Source organism: Micromys minutus, assembly GCF_963924665.1.
Source record: "Micromys minutus genome assembly, chromosome: 5".
In the NCBI taxonomy this organism is placed as follows: Eukaryota; Metazoa; Chordata; class Mammalia; order Rodentia; family Muridae; genus Micromys; species Micromys minutus.
Window position 1 is genome coordinate 67233909 of NC_137974.1, and position 21067 is coordinate 67254975.

The following is a 21067-nucleotide window of genomic DNA, read 5'->3' on the forward strand; positions in this document are numbered from 1 at the left end:
GGCTCCAGACCTGCCCAGGCCTACTCCCTCCCCGACGCCGCCCGGCCGGAGTGGACTTGCTCCGGGCAGCACGATCAGGTCCCACCTCTGGGCTCTGAGCGGTTCGCTCCACGAGGATCAGGGCGGGTGTGTAACCGGAGTCGCTTCCTATTGGCCGCCTTGCCGGGCGTCCCGACATCTGATTGGACGGCCCCGCCTCCCCGCGGGCCGAGCTCATTGGACGGCGCTAGCCGAGGGGGTGGAGTGCGTTCCCCCGGGTTCTTGAGCGAGCGCGCCGGGCCGCTGAGCCGGGCTGAGGCGCGGGAGCGGGACTGCGCGGCGGGCTGCGGAGGTAGGGAGCGAGGCGGGCGTTGCGGGCGGTGCGGGCGGTACGGGCGGCGCGGGCGGCGCGGGCGGCGGGCCCCGCGGCTGGCGACTCCTGTCCCGCGGGCGTCCCGGGCGGAAAGCGCTCGCCGCAGTCCTCGCCCGGCGGGGTCGGAGCTGCTGGCGCGCCGAGCCCTTCCACTGTCCTGTCAGCCGGGGCCACCACACACACGCACACACACACACACACACACACATCCACACATACGCACGCGCGCGCACATACATTCACACGCTTACATACACGCACACACACACACACACAAAGAGCGCGGAGGCGGTGCGGGGAGGCTCGCCCGGGCCCGCAGCGCTCAGGCCGCGGAGACAATGCGGCGGGCCGGACTCCGCGACGTGCGAGCCGGGAAAAGTTTGCGGCTTCTCCTAGGGCTGGGCCGGGCCGGGCCGGGCCGGGCCGCGGCTTCGGAGAGCCGGCTTCGGGACGGGGCCGGCGAGCTCGGGCGCCTGCGCGGCCCGAGGCGTGAGGAGAGCCTTTAATACTTTTTTTTTTTTTTTTCTTGGAGCGGGCGGGGAGAACAAATACAAGTGCGGTCGGGCGAGAGGCGCTGGCGTGCCGCTGACGCGGGGACGGTATCCGTGGGAACCTCTCGGGGGTGAAGGCTGCCCGGGGCCTGGCGGGGGCGGGGTGGAGAGGTTAGAAGGTCGCAGAGCTGCGCTGCTTGCCACTGGCTCCGCTTGACCTTGGACCAATGATTTAACCGCTTAGATCACCTCGTGGGGGATCTCGGAGGCGTCCGCGGCTCCGAGAGAGTCTAGAAGCTTTGAAATGTGTCTCCGATGGAGATTTTTTTTTCCTCCGAGCCTCGTTGTGGTGCGGGAGTTGTGAAATGGTAGGCCGGGATTTATTTATACCCGGGACTCACCCTTCAGCCTTGCTCCGAAGAAACTTTTTTGTCGGGTGGCTTAAAAAACACAGATCCTGAAACGTTATCTAGAGTGCAGAATAAGGCATCCATAACTTTATTTGCAATTCTTAAGACGGGGCCACCTTGGTTCTGTGTTTAAAGTCCTTGAAGTCCTAGGGCCGGGTCAGAACTAATCCTGAGGGTGAAGTGGCCCGTGCCCCCAGCAAACCCTTCTCCAGTCAGTTTTGGAGAGGCATGAAGTATTTATTATGCAAAAGAGTGTAAAACAGGGCTGGCGCTTGTGTTTGTGGCTTTGGTTTCTGTATCACTGGTCTCTACTGAAAAGTTTTCTTGAAGGCCGAGGTGTTGGTGGGAGGTGGGGGGTGAGTCTGGTGACCGAAGGAGAAGAAAACTTTACTTGTAATCCAAGTAAATCTTGAAAGTAATGTAAGTCTTCCTTGCGGGCGGGCACAGTAGCAATGCTAGTACATCTTGATCTAATTTTAATGAAGGATTGAAAATAGCCACTGTGTTCGTTCGTATCACTGACGCCAAGTCAGCTCACTTACATAATCATCTTTGTTGAGATGTGTTAGTGCTGTGTATAATTTCAAAGAATAATTGCAAAGTTTGTTCTGGCACTGTCGTTGAACTATTGTCATTTCAGATTGATCTGTAAAATGACGATATCTAAACTTTGATATCATGATAACCCACAGTTTGCCATTAAAATAAAACCAAACCTTGCCATGAACAGAACTTTGTCGGCAGTGTAGAAGGTATTGACTCTGCACACATTCACGTACCACAGTATTCTTGCTTTGTGAGTGCTTCTTACACAGCAGGTACTCTACTGGCCATTTTCTCCCCCACCGTGGAGCTTAGAAGCTTATAAACAGTGCAAGCTTGTAAGTTATTCAGCAAATATTTGCTCACTAAAATACCCAATGTCCAGATAAAAATAATTAAAAGTCCACTTTACCTATTCTTAGAGATTATTCTTTACCGTGATTTTCTGAAAAGAAGGGAGATAGCAAAGAAAGAATTTATAGAAAAAGTAAGTTTAATTCTTGTATCTAGCCTGAAAGTTTATAGCTTAATATAGGAATACATATTTAGAGACAAAGACAACTGGCAGTGTTTCTAGGAGAATGATAACAATGTTGAATTAACATAATATACTTCATGACCTAGTTTTATTTGAACATGAGCCATTGAAGAGGTATGTTTCTTAAATAATCAGCGGCTGTTTGCATTGATTGGATGTCTAATTAAATGTTGTAATCATAACTGTAATATTTCACTTGAATGCTGCCTCATTTTTAAACTCATTTAGAAAATAATATAAAATCTTTTTATTTGTAAGAAGGAATATTTTTAAAATCAAGTAAATCTCAGAGAGAAAAAATTATCTCAAATCTTATACCAAATGTAAATTAAACATCAAAAATAGCATCTTGCCAAGGTTTTTGCCCTAGACAAGCACTGGGTGTGGGAAAGATCCAGTGTGGATTACACTGTGGCCTGCTTTGACGCTTCAGGAGAACACTAAGGCTTTAACATTTGGAAACTGAACACTTACTGTAGAATTTGTATTCTTTAGTCAGGTTTCCTAGTTGTGCAGCAGTGTTAGAGTTGGGGACAGTATATCTCAGGGTATGCCCTTTATAGACAGTATCAAGGTTCCCTTGTAGGACTTGTAAAACTTCACACTGTTGAGCATCTCCATACTTACAGAGTTAAATTGCTTTGAATGGAACACGAATCTGTAATCAGAAACTCCTTTCAGTGTGAGAGTCACATAAAATTGTAAGAATTGCTGTTTTAAGATAGTTTCCCAGATGCGCAGTGCTTTTCCCTATAACACCAGACATGGTCTCATCCCTCATCCACTGTCTTTGCATGCAGGTCAACCAAGTTAAGGCCTGTTAGAGTATAGCTAGTGTTCCTAAGCTTCCTTTTGGTTCTGTTGGTGGAAGTAACCTAGTGCTTGCCACATTCGCCAAATTTCAGGTTAGAAGTTGAGAATGGCCCCGGGATGGTAGCCTGTGAGACCAGATGAGAATGCTCAATGGAGAGCTGTCCATTTATCCTTTTAACACTCACATTAGAAAATTTGGGTAAAATGCCGATACTTTGGCAGGCAAGTGTGTGACTATATCCATGTGCCCTGCCTTCTATAGTCACAGATATTTGTTGACAAATTTCTTCTTTTTAAAGACCTATTTATTATATAGAAGTACACTGTAGCTCTCTTCAAACACACCAGAAAAGGGCATCAGATCTCATTACAGATGGTTGTGAGCCACCCTGTGGTTGCTGGGATTTGAACTCAGGTCCTCTCTTGAAGATCAGTCAGTGTTCTTAACCACTGAACCATCTATCTCTCCAGCCCATTGTTGACAAATTTCTCTAAGTGCTTCTGTATGTAAGCTCTGTATGCAAATGTCCCCCAACTTGTGAAGATTTTTGTGTTTATTGATAAAAAAAATGAAAAAAATGTAAAAGGGAAGTTGAAACACAGGCTGAATAGTCTACCAGACCTGATCTCAATCATGTTATTTACTGGCATGTGGTGCCAGATATACCCCTGACTGACTTCCTGTGTCTTAGCTGCTTTACTGCATAGATGGGGATAATACTGCCTTGCTCATAGGGTTGTTTTGAAAATTATGCAAGATTATACATTAAAATATCATGTGCAAATAAATGAGCACACTGTATATATTCAGTAGATGTAATTTTAATTGTATCTCTTTCAGTTTTCCTTTTCAGCCCTGCAGAGTCACTGAAGAAGGACAAGCGGAAACATACACTGGATGAGTTAAGTATAGCTGAGTGCATGGAAGATCACTTTAGGAAGTAGGGATTGTTGAGCAGCCAAGAGGTTAGTTAGGAGGAAGATGGAGGTTGCAGTGCCAGCTAGTAACTTGGGTTTTGTGGTAGCCTTCTGGCTCAGGTGCTTTCTCTACCCTCATCCCTCTTTGAACCATATTTTAGCACTTAATTATAAACTTTCTTGAGTCCGTTTGAGAAGCACTGTCCCAGTCTTTGAATCCTGGCTTTGTATTTTAGTGTTACTGATTCTGAACTTTATGGGCTTAAGGGTAACAGCTGTTTTCTTTCTTATGGGAAGGTGGTAGAGTCTAGCTATTCATGGGAATAGCTTTCTGCCCATGATGCTAGGGATGGATACAGACAGAATTCAACTTCAGATTTGCTTTATCACACAGGCATTTGCCAAAGAGGTTTCTACCCAGGAATTTATAACACTACGTGTGCTTAGTATTTAGATATGTCAAAGTACTTTTTCTAGCACCAGTTCATTTGCTCCTTCTAAAAGCTCATTAAAAATGCTATCAGCATAAGTGAAACGATTCCAATAAAGCACTTAGATCATTTCTCTTCATCCCTTCTTTTTACTTTTTACTTTTACTTAGAGTCCCATCCTGCTCTAAGAACTATCTCTTCATAGGCTTAGGAACTTTTATGGCTTAGCTCATTGGCAATGTCTTTTGTTGAACAACACAAAATAAAACCATTGTTCATTTTCTAGTCCTAGATAGTTCCCAGATTTCTAACCTCTTAAAATTCTCACCCTCCTTGAATTCATATAGTAGCTACAGACATTTAGCCAATTATAACCTAGTTATAAAGTCTTAATGAAAACATTTGGTGCACTTGATAGAAAAAAAGCACTGGACCAAATGAGTTTTAAGACTTACCAGGGATTTGTATGAGCCAAGTCAGTTTACTCTACTTTCTCCATCCTTGAATGGATATGATCTCACAGTAAGCATCTTCTCATTCTGAGGGATTGAGTATACCTGGATGTAAATGTTTTTATAAGAACTGAATGCCTTAGGACCTGTTCTATCCAAGAGATTTATAAATATAAAATTGTTACTTTTAAAATTCCATATACCTTTTATGGTATATGGAATATCAAAATTAGCTGGGGGACAAATTAGGGCCTGTTAGGTATTAAGAAGCCAAAAAAAAAAAAAAAAAAAAAAAGATGGGGGGTGGGTATTTGTTCTAGGACCCACCCCTCTGTAGATACCAGAATCTGAGTGTAAAGCCTTTATGGAAAGTAGTTTAGTGTATGAACATAAGCTCCACATATTTTGTAACATCTAGAGCAATCTCTAGATGACTTTGTAATGCAATGTGATACTATGTAAGTAGTTGCTGTATTGTGTTGTTCAGGAGTAGTGAAAAGCTAAAGTCTGTGCATGCTTAATATAAATAACATTTGTTTTATCTATTGAGACACGGTGTTGCATTAGCTTAGTCTGGACTGGAACTTACTGTGTTGTCTATACTGTCCCTGAATTTATAATTCTTGAGCTCAGCTTTCCAAATGCTGGAATTCTTAGGCATGTGACATGAAGCTTGCCATACGTTTACACACACAAACACAATCCACATAAACTAGAATGTCATATGTGAAAGCCAAAGGTATATTACAACTAAAAATCACAGACAGAAAGGCTAGATACAAGGTGACCGACCATTCACTAATCTGGCTGGTGAGTATTATAAAATATGTGTATGTGTGTGTTTGTGTGTGTGTGTTTCACATGCACATAACACTTAAGTTAAGGATGCCCTGAAATCATGAGATGCTGTTACACATTGACCAGACTTTAGGAATATCTCTTTAAAGTGTGTTGACATTTAATTGACCTTTGAAGGTTCATTCTGTTAATCATACTCAAAGTGCTAAAGCTATGGTTGACTGCTTTGGAATTTTTACGTTCAGTCGTGCTTAGCATATAAAGTCTCTGGCATAATTGCTGCTTATTTAGAGAAAGTTTCCTTCTCTCTGAAAATGTGAGTTATGCTTATGTTTTGTTGTTTTGTTTTTAAAACTTGGCTGCAGGCTAGGTAATGATAGAGGTTTGGATTTAAGTCTTTCCCTGTCATTAGTGTAGGTGGGTATTGCTTTTTCATCTGTAATGGGAATTGCTTGGCGAAATGAAGAGTACTTTTATTCATGCAAGAACCAGAGCTCTTCAAGGCACAATGTTAGAATTTCAACAGTTTTTAACACTTAAAGTTGTGTTTTTCAACAAACTTCTAAGAGTCTTTCATGTCTGTCATTATGGATTGAAACTACCAAGGCAAGTGATTTTTAGAATAAGAATTCAAAAAAACAGTTTTCATAGTAAACTGTATTTCTTGACTTATTGTCAGTATAATTTTATTATAAACAGTTTGTAAAAAACACAAAGCTCCACTTAATTTTTTAGTATGCTAACATTTTATTGTTTTGTCCAGAGAATATCTGATGAAATATTTTAAGACTTATGGGATAAATTTATGAAAATGGTCTTTGGAAGTATTTTTGATATAGTTAGCTCTATTGACTTCTAAATGGGTGAGTTTTTTTTTTTTTTCCTTTCTTTCTTTTGGTTAGTTTACTTAATATTCTCCATGGTAAAATGGTAACAGTTTGTACATAGCTTAGACTGGTCTTACAATCATGACCCATCCTCAAAAATATTAATTTTTTTTCAACTTTTAATTTTGTGTGTATGGACATGCCGCCTGAATACTTATCTGCACCATATGTGTACTAGATGCCCACGGAGATGCAAAAGGGTGTCAAATACCCTGAGACTAGAGTTCCAGACCGTTTCGAGTCTCCATGTAAATGATAGGTGTAGAACCTGGGTCCTCTAATAGATCACCACTATCTCTTCAGCTCCTAAATTAATATTTCAATATTTATAAAAATGATAACTTTTTCTAAATTATGATTGAAAAAATAATATGTTCTAACCATTTTAGATTTTTTATATATATCTTTGTGTTTACAATGCATTCTACTGTAAATTTTGAGAGACATCATCTACTTATTCCTACAGTTCAAGTAAAGCAAGCAGTTCTCTTGCCACAAAATTTGATACTTCTGATCAGTTCTCTGTATTGTCTCATGTGTTCTGCTTTTCCCTGTCCTCCATTAGAGCTGTTCTGTTTTATTTTATGGCAGATCCACCTCCAAATGAAAGGTCACTTTCTCTTAGACATTTAACTTCAGACTCCTTTCTAGGGATAGAGGATATACTGTGAGACATAATATTATTTCAGGAAATCCTAAAGAATGCAAATTAGTGCAGCGGTGATTGTATGCATGATACTCAGACCAAGGGTGATGTCTCAAATTTGTATAGTGTGATTTCAGTGTATTTCTTCATCAGTAGGTAGTATTTTAATATCGGATATAACTAAACATAATTTTAATATAAAGACTGATTTCCACAGAAAACTTTTTAGTTTTAGTAAGTATTGAATGGATAATACATTAACAAAAGTAAATGCTTGCTATTTATTTTTTAACTATTTTGTTATAAGAAATGTTCTATCATTTAGAACTGGAGATGGTCACAGGTGATTTATTTAACAAATTTATGAGTTTTCACTTACTAAATTTTGGCCTAAACACTTCATAAGTGTCAGTTGACTTAATATTTCCTATATTATTCATTTTACAAAGGAGAGGGTTATGACATGTATTTATGGTAGTGTCTTTAGTTGGGCAGACAGACTGTAAGAAAAGTAGGTAACAGTCTTGGCACTAAATAGTAACAGACAGCTGTGCAGGATCTGAGAAAATATGGGTGTGTTTATTAGGAAAAGATGGGACTCAATGGGCCCAGTATAAAGAGCAGCATGCCTCCTTCAGTGGCTTCTGAGAGCACAGGTCAGATGCTCTCAGGTTTCACCAGCCAGCCAGGTGGAGGAGCCTCTAGTGGTGAGGAGCCCTCACTTCTTCCCCTCCTGGCATTCTTTTGGCTGACGCAGGCAGTTTTGTCCAGGAGGATTTTTCTTTTCCCTCAGTTGGAAGCCTGGACTTTGTAAATAATAGGAGAATTTTTTTTTTTTTTCTCCTAGGTTTAATCTCAGGCCAGTTCATCCTCCTCTTGCCCTTCCTATATTTCTTTGAAAATACTGCTCAGTGGTGTTTTGCAATTTTTTGTAACTATGAGATTGATAGTAAGTAACCAAATTAAAGGGCAAAGCAGTCTTTTCTGTCTGAATTCAGGAGAGGTGAGAAAGTGGTTAAATGTAGGAAATGAGAAAAGAAACATTGTGGGAATGAAGAGATAAATTGAGGTTGGGAGGCTGATGGAAACTGAAAGGAGGATTGCTGATTTGCTTCTCACCCACACCTCCTCCCCAAATTCACAGTAACAGGCAATGAATGTCACTGTCTTTTGCCTGACATGCTGAGCCAGGGAGTTGAGACTCGTGGGAGTGGAAATTTTCTTCCTTTTGCATTCTGAGAGTTGGGAACACTGTTTTAAGATGCCACTGGTATCTCAGTAATGTTTGTTTATACTGGATATTTTCTGGGTAGCCATTGTGGATAGGGCTTATAATACAAACAGTACTGTTAGAAGGACTGCAGATACTCCATTGCTATGTTGATCTTACTAGTTAAAAACCTACCAGCACTTTTCAGTATATTTAGAAAACGCCAGAGGCTAAGAATAGCTTTAGAGGAAGGAAAGAAAGAAAGAAAAAAAGGAAGGAAGAAAGGAAGGCAGGAAGGAAGGCAGACAGAAAGGAAATTAATTAAGACTTGGTGCTTAGAATGCTGACCAACATGCAAGTTTTTCTTTAGAGAATATAAGCTAGGGTTGAGCATTTTTTAAAAGTGTAAAAGTAGGACTTTTTAAATATTTTCATAGTCATCTAGATAAAAGTGCAGCACTTTTCAATTCACAGGCTATAACATTGAGGTTACAAAGAATTTGGAGGGATTTTTTTAGTCTTAATTTTTAAATTCTATTTTGGTCACTTACAAAGATCCTTATTTAGATCATGGGTCTCAAAGTATTTTTTTTCTGATTTATGATCATAATAGGACAGAGTAATTGAAATTGTGATCATCTCAAAAAAAGATATTGCCAGTCTTATTTTAAACTTTCTGGTACTTTTACACCTCTCCTTCACTTTTTATCGTATGTGTATAAGAGGTAGATTACTCATTCATATTTATGAAAAATAGCCACATTAAATAACAAAATGTTGAACTAAATGGTAGAACTGTAGATTTGGAGAAAATAATTTCCAAGTGACAGTTTGTTCCCCAGATAGGGAGGCATCTGACAGGGTTTGTTTAGAGGCCCATATGTGAAATAAAGAGAATTAACAATGCTTTTCCAGTCAGGACATGACCCTGGCATTCTGTTCAAGCATTCATGAACTCTAGGACACAGAGAGGAGTGGACAAACTTTGTTTCTTTTCCCTTGTATTTAATTCCTGTTGTCATGAAAACATTTCTCCTCCTCTGACGCGGTTCTCATTAGACTCTAGATTGCCACTGTGCCCGCTTTTCCATGTTGGACAGACATGGAACCTGGGCCTAGAAGCTTGTCAGAGGGTCCCAAGCTGCCTTGCACTGTCCTCCCAGACACTTGAGCTTCACAACCGCTGCTTGTTTATGGCTGCTCTTCCTGTGCTTGTGCTGTTCACCTGGCCTGGGCTGTCTTTTAACCTCCATTCTTAATTCTTAACTTTACAAGTGAAACTTGAGCCAGTAACACTGGGAAGAAATGTCAGCCATTCCTATTGGCAATTCACATTCAGCAAATCCGCTGAGTGCTTATTAACTGGGTAACTTATTTGAATAGAAGTGTTTTTGTTGTTTTTTGATTTTTGCAGATTTATAGTTGTTTCAGAAAAACCTAAAAAAGTGGTAATCTTATTTGAGCCACTGAATTTTAGATAACTCAAAATACTTTTAAGTCAAAAATTAACTTGCCATAAAACTCCTGAAATTGTCTAATTTTCAGATTAAGCAAGGTATTTTCAGCTACATTGCCCATCCTCTTATAAAATTGTATAAAGTTGTGAAAGCTGATTTAAAGGTTGGGTTTTGAGTAAGACTTGTCCTGAGTTTTATGTGCTTTGTTGCTCTGTACCTCTTTTGTTCCCTGCTTGCTTCCCATATTTCTTACCCAACAGTACTGTAGACAAGTTCTTCTACAGAAAGCTTTATAAGTTAGCTTCTAACTGCTGTCTGTAGATACTTTCAAACAGTTGTATAATGCTTCTATTTTAAAAGATGTGGGTGTGGAAAGTGATGGTTATAAATTCAGGGTAATCAGTAACTCTGTATTAGGAAAGAAATATCACTAGTTAAAGGAAAACTGCTTCCATGATTTATATATCTTTAATTTTAAAAATCCTCTACCTCCTTTATGTAGTTCCCACTGTATTTCATAAACTAAAAAAAGAAATTAGAATCATAGTGCTTTATAGCTTAAAGATTCTGTAGAGATTTTAATTAACCCTCTTATGGAGAAAGTTGACATCCACTGTGATCTAATAAAATCAGGTTTAAAAGTCCAAATAACATTTTAATAGTATGTTTCCATTATATGCTGCTCTATTTAAACTACCCTAACTGCTGATAATCAGAAAATGGTAATAAGGGAACATAACTAGTAGGAACATTGGTCCCTTGTCTTTTTACACGTACCTTGGTCACTTCTCCAGGGAGTTCTGTGAAGAACAGGTATTTCCTTTCATAGAGAAAGTGGCTTAGGCTCAGTTACAGATGGCTCCTATCCCCTCTGCCACGTAACGTTCCTTGTCTTTCTGTTATTTAAGAGTCACCAGTTGATCTTACGACAGAGGGTGGAGGTTAATACCTTCCTATTGTGACGTTGGTTGTCTTTGTTGAGTTGTATGCTCACAAAAAAAAAAAAAAGGCTGTATAATTGTAAATTAAGATGATGTCTTGGAGGCTGGAGAGATGGTTCAGTGGTTAAGAGTACTGACTGCTCTTCCAGAGGTCCTGAGTTCAAATCCCAGCAACCACATGGTGGCTCACAACCATCTGTAATGAGATCTGATGCCCTCTTCTGGTGTGAAGACAGCTACAGTGTACTTATATATAATAAATAAATCTTTAACAACAAAAAACAACAACAACAAAAATGAAACAAAAAAGATGTCTTGAAGATTCAGCCAGCATATAGCAAGCACCCACTTTCTGCAGGGCACTTGAGTAGATGTAGAGGTAGAATCATAGCCACAGGTACAGACTAAAGGTAGTCTCTCCTTTCCACAGACTTGCTTTTGTGGGGATATGTGGAATATACTGGTTTGTCTGAAATCAGTCAGTTTTCAGTAATTTACACTGTAAAGAAAAGCAGGGAAGTAAGAAGAGTTTAACATAGTAACAGAAGACTTGTTTTTGTCTTGACATTTTTAAAAAATTTGGTAGTCTAATACTTAAAGCTTAGTACTCTGTAAGGCATATCTTTGAAAGCATAGACATAATTGCTTTCAGAATGAGTCAGTATGGAATTATGATATTCTGGGTATTTTATGGCAATTGTTATTAAAGATTCTAAAATATTCCTTTATAAATGCTTGCTAAAATTATTCAAAATTGGGTTAAGAAGGTTACTCTATATATTTAGCAATACCAGATTTCTTTCTTTCTATCTATCTATCTATCTATCTATCTATCTATCTATCTATCTATCTATCTATCTTGAAGTTAAAAGCAGTAGTTTTTAGTTAGTGATGTTGGTAAACACTTTTGAAAAAAAAAAGTCTTACTCTTTATATTTATGTTAGCCTTGGACTCTTGGTCTCAAGTGATCCTGCTAAAACCACAAGTGTATAGCAGCCCCACCTCAAATAATTGTTTTGAGACCGTTTCCCTGGATAGCCCTGCCTTATCTGAAACATCCTATATATTCTTGGTAGCCAGCATAGCCTTAGCTTCTGCCTCCTGAGTGCTGTGATTACAAGCATGCTTCCCATGCCTGTTAAAATAAATATTTTTAAAGGCAAAATTTGTTGTAAAATTGTTCACATCTGAAGCAATATATTATCTTTAACGAATAGTACTGGCGATGCCGAGTTTTTACTATTTGGGAATTTGTTTCTTTTTTAAAGTATTTCAGCATTTGATCTCATTTCTGCTCTGTGATTGTTAGAATAAAACTTAAATATACCAGGTATTTCTTTAGAAGCATGCTATATTTCAGCAGAAGCAGGAGGGCTTTTCTGTTCTCTGAAAGTCTGAAGGAGTCTAATGAAGCAGCAGTCCAGAGGAAAGAGCTGAGCCAGCAGCCTGTGGTCTGAGGGAGGTTGCCTGGGAACTGCTGACCATGAGGTAAAGGGAGGGGGGCTGAAGTGGATAGAATGGAGTGGGAAAGTCCCCTATTTATTAGCTTGGAGGCTGGGAGGCCCTGGCCTTCTGGAATCTCCTCCCACCTTAGTGGAAATACTGGGGAAAGTAGGAGAGGAGAACTACTGGCTAATAGTGGTGAGTGGAAAATGAGTGATAAGCCCAAGGTCCTGATGCCTTAAAAATATCTGAAAATTTGACCTAGAGAGCAAACAGCTCTACTTTATCAAAAAGGATGGTTTCAGCTCTGAATCTTTTGGTTATCATTTGATGTTAATTTTATAATGAAAATATAATTAATGAGCTGTTAATTGTCTCTTAATTTTCATATGTATACCATCTCATCCTCCACAATTGGTCCCAGAATACCAGACTAGAGGACTCAACAATGAGCCATGGATGTGACCTAAGTGGTGCAAGCCTGAAATCATCATTAGCATTATGTTGATGATGTAGTTGTCTTGTAGTGCATTCATTATACTGTCACACTGTCACAGGGATAAGAAGAAAGTGGCATAGTAGTAGATCTTAACGTGCAATAAATACTTAGGTGAGGCTCATTTAAACCAAGGTTATAAATATGTGCAAGACCAAGCATGGTGATACATGCCTATAATCCTAAATTTGGTTGGTGAAAAGGCAAAAGTATCAGGAGATCAAGGTCAACGTCTTTTACATAGTTCATACATAGTTCATACAACGTCTTTTACATAGGGTGCTATATGAGGAGTTCCATCCACCTAAAATACAAAAGTCTTAAGAAATGAGTACACACATTTCACTTTTTTCCCTGCATTTTAGTGAAGAATGCTAATTGAGTAAAATAATTTATGTTCATTTCTAGACCATTTAAATTCATAAATTTAAACTTTACTATCTAAGTTAATGGTTTTCTTTGTAGAATTTGAGTTTTTAAACAGTTGTTTGCAAGAACAAACTTCATGAGAGTTTCTCTTGAGTAATTTTCATAGCTTCTATTCATTCTCACAAAGCAAGGTATATTATTTTATATTTATTTATATTCATATTACTCCCACCAACAGCAAAGTCACGAGAAGATTCATTGGTGTCATCAGTAGCAGGAAACAATGCAGATGGCACAAGCCTGGAGCCTAGCCAAGGAGGAATACTAGGCCTAGAAGAATGAGTCAGAGAAGGTACAGATTGGTTTGGAAGTGCAGAATTCTGTTTGTACATTTAATTATTCTCTGTTTCAGATGAGTTCTACATATCCTTCCTACAGTAGGAGAGAGACCAGCTGCCATTTGTTCTTTTACAGGTGTGTCAAATTAAAAACAAGAGGTGGGATGCCAGGACTGCTCATGCAGCTGCCTGCACCCTAGGGTTCCAAAGCCCTGGAGCTAAGCACAGAAGGATGCACAACCTGGGCATTGGGTCCTGTGCTGACAAGGAGCCTCTTATTCTTGGACTATCACTATAAACATGCCACTGTGAAGTTGGGAGGGAAGTTATATGGGTAGGAAGGAGCAAGGTAGAAGGAGGAAGAATCATATGCTGGAGAGGCAAAGTATCTTGTACTTTTTCATTTCCATGACTAGTAAAGTAAAAGTTTTAAAAGATTTTATGATCTGTCTTAAAGTTTCCTCCATTAGAATAAGTTAGTCAACTCGTTAAAATAAAAAGGATGTGAGGAATATATACAACCTTCCAGAGACACCAGAACTGCCCTTTTGGGCTGACCAACTTAGGGACTTTGGCTCACAGGTCTGGAGCTGTAGAGTGCTCACAGTTTAGAAGTGGGAGCTTGTTTTCTGTGTTCAAGGGTTGTATAAGGGAGATGAGGGTCTGATGTACTGAAAAAAATTGAGTCTTATTCTTCCATATTTGCTAACACATGTTTTTAACAGATATTAATCACATTTTCCAGATAATGGAGAAGACATTTTTAGTCAGAAGGAAACTTAATTCAGATATTTTAGGTCAGTGGTTCTCTGCTGAAAAGGTAGAGCAGAAACTTTAATTGCCAGGTATACACACTAGCAACTTCCCTTCTTTGGAACAAGAGTTGTAGAATCAATGAGGCAAAATGAAATTCAGGTATGTGGGGTTAGAAGAAACCAACTAAGTAATCTTTTCTCAGTCCTCCCCTCTAGCTTTGAAAATTATGGTTTCAATTGAAGTACTGCTCAACAACAACAAAAATCTTAAACAAAACAACAAAAAAAGCATTAAAACAACTATTTAATATAGAGCTTCACCTAAAGAGTCAAAGTTACCCAGCATCCATTTGGCTGAGTTGATTTTTGCTTTCATATGAATTTTTGCTGTGCTTGTGTCTTGCAAAAACACTCTGTACATATAGACTGAAGTACTGGACTAATACTTGTTAAATGCTCTTGAATTTTTGAGCTCTTGATCTATGATCTTTAGTTTTAGAGATTTTTTTTCATGTTTATTTGTAAAGTGTTGAGCTAAATACTAGAGCTGTGCTTAAGTTTGATTACTTCACATAGGATTGTTATTGGAAGTTTTTTGGGTAGTATATAGCAAGAAATTACCATTTATCATTTCTAATTTAAGGTTATTACTCAAAGTGGACAGATTCTCAGGCCACTAGGAGAGCCTTCACTTTGAGAAATTTATGAGTGAAAATTCTTTCTGTAAACAGCTTCTGATGTATAATATCCTCTGATGTGATAGTTCTGGCATTTATGTTTAAATTAAAGAGCACTCTGCCTCTCTATTTGCGGGCCACTTTAAAAAAGTGGGTGTCTTGGTGAGAAGTTGAGAAGGTTGGTGGTTGTAGCTCAGTTGAGGCTTGACTCAGCTCTGGGCAGCAGTGGTATAGGAATGCCAAGTGCTAAGAATGTTTGGAATGTAGACTTGCCAGCACTCATAGAGTTTGCTTTGTTCCCCTGTGTGACTTGACCCATTGAGAAATTGTGGTTCCCTGGGACGTTTTAATAGTTCAAAGTGTATAGTTAATAAAGAAAATGGCCTCAACATAATTCAGCTTGTTTTCACCTGCTGCCTCAAAGATTAACTTTCTAAACCATAATGGGATGGAACTACCCCTTACTTTGAAAAAGAAATTTATGGAGCTCATCACATTTGTTAGTTTGCACAAACATGGAGCTAGCTCTCTGTGGGGATTTTTTATCATAAAATCTTAAGGCGTTGGCAACTTAACCTTGTGGTAACTTCATCTAAAACCAACTTTCAGGGAAAGGCACACCCACTTTTCTGTATCAGCTTAATCTTTCACTAGACTTGGGGTTTTGAATTACTTCAGGAAAAGTAGTGACTGATAGAGCTTAACCTTCCCTTTTCCTCATTTATTTTCACCAGAGAATGGGAGTGGAATTCAGAACATTCAGATGTGGAGTTAATGTGCGTCATTGCTGCCAGCCCCTGCTGCCAGCGATAGGTTCTGTGTTTTTCCAGTGGGAAACTCTGATCCACAGGCGATGCATACCGACCCAGGCCTCCTTGCTCTTCTGCTTTTCTCCTGATTGTTGCTTACTCTTTGAAACATCAGCTGACTATACAAGGCCTCTGTGGGAGCAGATTTCAGAACAAAGGTGATCTGTAAAAGCACCAAAGTAAGTCTGTTTCTTCTTATTGATAGTTCTTATCCAGTGTTTAATGTTGAATGTTGAATGCTCTGTACATAATTAAAACATTTTCCTGGTTACATTTGCTCAAAGAAGGATTTTGATGAACTTAAGCACGGTCTAGTCCTAGTAAGTTTCCTCACCACTTGCATGATTGTTTTTTATGGCCAACAACAGGAATGGGTGAAAGCCATTTACGTGTGTTGTTTTTGTAAGGTGTTTGACACTTAGTAGATGAATAACAAATGTTCCTGAAACATAAATTATATATTATATAAACTATAGTTATATTCTCTGGCCTATCTCAACGAGGCTTAACATTTTACAGAATGTTACCTGTACATTTCAGAAACACCTACAGGGAACTTCTCAGGTCAGGCAGACAGAATGCTGAAGAAGGCATATCAATGTTGACAGTGAGCGACTGTAAACATCCTCGACTGGAAGCTGTGAAGCTACAAATGGGCTTTCAGTCGGATGTTTGCAGCTGCCTACTGCCTCCTACTTCAAGGAGCAATTGTGTTGGCTGAAACCAATACCTCACTTTCTCTTTGGTTTATTTTTACAAAGCCTGGATGAAAAAGATAAATTAAACACGTTCAAAACAACAGAAGTGTTTTTCCTGTGCATAGAATATGCAGTATATGTATTTTTAAAATATAACAGTATTCTTAAGATAAGCAAAGAAATAAATGTGTTATTGTATTATTTTTTAAAAAACAGGACAATACTTTTAAAATTTATTTTTAAAGTAGGCTCTTTAGTGCACTATTTTTATATCAAATCTCAAAGTAGATTTTTTTTAGGTCAATTCTCAAAAAATCTGTTAATGTAGCTAAATTATTTGAAAAGAGAAAAAATAAAATATAAAACAGATTCATATTTCATAGTGCTTGAATTGAACCTCCTGCCCCTTGTTGGTTTAGTCTTTAATGAAATGAAGATTTTCACCTTAATAAAGTATCTAAAACACTAACGTTGCCTCAGGTAACTCTGAAAAGAGTATCTGCTTTGTTTTGCTTTACCAAAAGTACTGTAAAGTCTTGGTTGAGATTTTCCTTTTAACTGAACTGATAAACTAACTCATCTGCCTTTAAAATAGTACATCAGATTTTATTCTTCATGAAGACAACTTCAGAATGGGAAGCCCAGCACCCATCCTTGAAAGGCATAGTTTCTAATTTGCCCATTTTGTTAATCTGTATTTTTCTTATGACTTAATGTGAATGTTCATTTAGTTAAATTATGGGATTGAGACACCTAACAAAGAGAAGTAGACAACATATTTATCTTGTAAAACACACTTTTTGAAACAGTAGTTTCATTACTATAGAAACTTCAGCTTCTATTCTTCCAGTTAATATCATTAATCTTATTAATAGGTGTTCAGACTAAAAGGGTATTCCATTCCCTAAGTGCTGGCCATGCTGATGGCTAGAGAGATAGGTGGAGAGAAGTGAGTTTTCCTCTTATATAAAGACACCAAGTGAGAAAACTCAATTAGTCATGCCAGGCATGAAGAGTTAGTTGACTAACACTGGAACACAGAAGGCTGGATAGAGAAGCCCCAGGGTCTGAAACTGAGCAACATTGCTTTAATAGGTAAACTGAAAACATTTAGTGTAAGTAACCCAGCTGTGTCCCAGGGAAACTAACAGCATTTCCCAGGGAACTGGCTATAGGTTTGACGAAATTACTTGACGTTCAGTTCTGTTACATTTGACCCTGTGTTGCCTCACACTTATTTCCGAGCTTCACTGACTTCTAATTATCCACAGTCCACTACTGTTTGGTTATTTCCTTTTATACTTACTTACTGGAATTTTTTAACTTGTAAAATTTGCTTAAGTCTTAGACATTTCTTAAGCCAGTAGATGTAAACCTCTATTAGCTATTTTGGTTAGTTTTGAAATTAATACCTGTAATGTTTTGTGTTCCTCATTTCCACGGTAATAATCTAAAATACTGTTTTAGAATATCAACAGTGTGCTATTTATAGTTGAAATAAGATCTGGATTTTTTTACGTCCATTTTATGAAAACAAACTTCAGTCTGAAACAGCAGTATTATGTTGTAAAATTATATTATTAAAGTATTGTGTACTTAAATATTATACAGTCAACTATTGCTCATTATTTTACATGTATTTTCTTTAATAATAATTTAAGAATTACATCCATATTTGCATAATAAAGCATCTTACATTAACCACAACATAAAACTATATTCCTTTTCCTCCTCCTTTTTTCCTTTGCTGTCGGGCCTTGTGCTTGCTGGGCAAGGGTTCTTAAACTAAGTATATGCCCAGAGTTTTCAAGTGGCCATCAGCAGGTCAGTTACTGAGAAAAAACAGACATCCTTGGTGCTGGAGAAATGAACTCACATGTTGCTTCAAAGCCAGTACTGTTCTAAAAGTAACAACATACCTACATAACCTTAAGCAATGTAAATACAGTTTTTTATTTGTAATTTAAATTTGTAATTGAATAACTATAGTATTCATCCAAAATAGAAATTGTGACATCCTTTTAGGGGAAATTTCTAAAGGAGGTATTTAAGATCTGAAAGTGACATTGGTGATTGATTTAAATGATACTTATATTTTTCCTGACCCTAGAACTCTAGCTTGGACCTGCACTTAAGTTTATAGGGATGGCTCCATAAATAGCATACATGTGTGAGTCCTTTGCTCCCTGAGAAGACAGCTGCAAGCTGTGAGTTGTGGTGACTAGCTAACTGATTTCTTAAACCTGTGAACACTGTCTCTGCCTGCATTGATATTAGATTATGTTTTTTTGCTAAAGTACTACCTAAATGTTACCATCAAGAAATAAGTCTTTTCTATGTATCACCATGCTTTGATGGTTTATTAACATTAATTTGAAGTTGCTAGTTATTTTTGTCTGTTGGGAGAGTTAATAGGACATTAATTATTTCTTTTAACGTTTGCAGTGATTAAATGAAATCTTAAAGATAATTGATAGTGAACTATATCTTAAGAGACTTGTTAAAGTAACTGAAAATTTTCTTTATGTGGCCCTTGAAGAAGTACAGAATAAGCACTGGGTATTCTAAAGAGTTGGGAAGCTAGGGCTGTTAGTTTACATTGTAGTTGCTTATATACAGGACCGAGCAAATATAGAGCTGAGCCTTTAACATTGAAGTTTATGATTATTAGTTTTCTTCATTTTTATTCCTCTTAATGCCAGAAATTCAGTAAATAAGAGTTCTTTGTTGGTGGTGCTTTATTGTTTGTTTTTATAAGTCCACTAAATGTGGAGCTAACTAAATGGTTCAATGGGTTCAAACTGTCTTCAAGACTGATGACTTTTAATGCACTGACGCTAGCTAGCTAGTCTTGCAAATGGGAGTTGATCAGTTAAATATTCTTTAATAAATTTCCTTGGTGGTTATTGATGACAGGTAATCTTTCACTAATACATCCTTAAAATCAGGTACTGTGACTGAAGTGAGCAAATTACTGTTGTCAAGTGATACTTAATCTGTCTTTCTAGTCTATAGGTTTAATCGTTATACCAGCTTAATGGTGTGGTATTCCTTAGAATGAAAGCTTTTGGATGGAAAATGAAAATTAATATAGAGTAGATTGGGGATTCGTTCAGCACAAATACTAAATGTGAACTTATTGTCTATTTAGTAGCATGATTAGAGAAATTAATGAAGAATGTGCATCAAGTTCCCTTTCATTCATGGGTAATACCAGAATCTTGCTAGAGAACATAAAATAGTGTGATACTGTCTCATAAGTTTTTACACTCAGATTTTTTGCAAGGCTGATCACAATATCTAAATTTTGGATTTGGTGGGGGGGGGTTGTTTGTTTGTTTTTTGTCTTTTGTTTTGTTTTGCCAAGGAGTGAAATTCTTGAAAATACTTATTTAAAAAGTCTGTAAGTAAGGCAAACTTTACATAAACAAGTTAAATGTCACAGTTGAATATATAAACAAACCCAGTGTCATAAGGCAGTATCACTTGTAGTCATAATTCCTACAGTTAGTAGGTATATATTTATTGGCTTTTAATGTAAGAATGTATGTTAGCTGTGGATGTCAGTTTAGTGTGTTGAGAGACTCTTCTGAAGAAGTCTTCCTATCTGCCCTGTGCCATCTTCTGCTGTCTCCATTGTTCTAGTCCATTGCGTTTTTCCCTCTTGCTTTAGCTTCTTCCTCTGCATGGGTGAATGTTCTTTTTGTACCCATGTCTACATGGAAACACATAATGTCTCAGCATACTTGCACAGTACATATGCATGCACTCTCATACTTTTTTTAATTTTTGGTTCTAGATGGCATTTCTTTAGGGAAGGATTTTGTTATTCCCTTTAGTTTATGCTGTAGCCTCATTTTTCTTGTCACAGGAATCACAAGTTTTACCATGTGAAATGCAGAGGACAGCAAGTAATAAGTTGTCAGATGTTGTATCAATAAAAAACGAGGAAGTATTCCAGGATGCAGTGAGTAAGACAGTCCCAAAGAGGTTAAGCAGTAGCCAGGTAAAAAATAGTGTCCTCTTTAAAGAATGCTAATGGACATTAGATTGATATTTGTCTCTATGAAACATACTTTGGATTGTGAATTTAGTTTAATGATAAGACCTTATACATAGAATTCAATTCTCCCAGAATGTGATTTTAAAAAAATTAATGATTATCAGTTTGCTTTAATGGCTCACTTATAGGAAGTCTAGTGAGGATATACATTAAAAAAAAAAAAGAAAAGAAAGAAAGAAAGAAAAACCCTCTTGCTCCTTGGGGTACTAATAGGTAGAGAGATGCAATGTTAGGTGGATCAGTGACCAGCATTGTCTGAATGTGACCTGAGACCAGTCAGTCTTCCCAGGAAAGGTCCCATAAGAATTCCATGGTAAGAAGAGGAGAAACAAACAATAAAATTTTACCACTAAGCAGGGCACTTTTTCAACCCCTATATATACCCAAATTTCATATTTCTTTACTCTGATCGGGCTACTAATGAACAAAAGATAATGAAGGGATATAGATTTAGGTAATGAAAGGGAAATAAAAACCAAGAATTGGTCACAGCATATGATTTAAATGTAGACAGGAAAGCATCCTTGAGGA

The 21067-nt window shown here is 38.0% G+C and overlaps 1 long non-coding RNA gene across 4 annotated transcripts in view; it reads left to right on the forward strand.

The window, feature by feature from the left end:
• Positions 1-296: 296 nt before the first annotated feature.
• The window catches only part of LOC308420827, a 36737-nt gene continuing 15966 nt past the window's right edge, over positions 297-21067 (forward strand). The window contains exons 1-4 of one of the 4 annotated variants that reach the window (XR_013975037.1): positions 297-331; positions 3989-4049; positions 12252-13670; positions 15701-15954. This is a non-coding gene — a long non-coding RNA (uncharacterized lncRNA). Of the gene's footprint in view, positions 332-3988; positions 4050-9045; positions 13671-15700; positions 15955-21067 lie in introns of those variants that run through there. The other 3 variants (XR_013975039.1, XR_013975038.1, XR_013975040.1) reach the window with 3 other exon arrangements.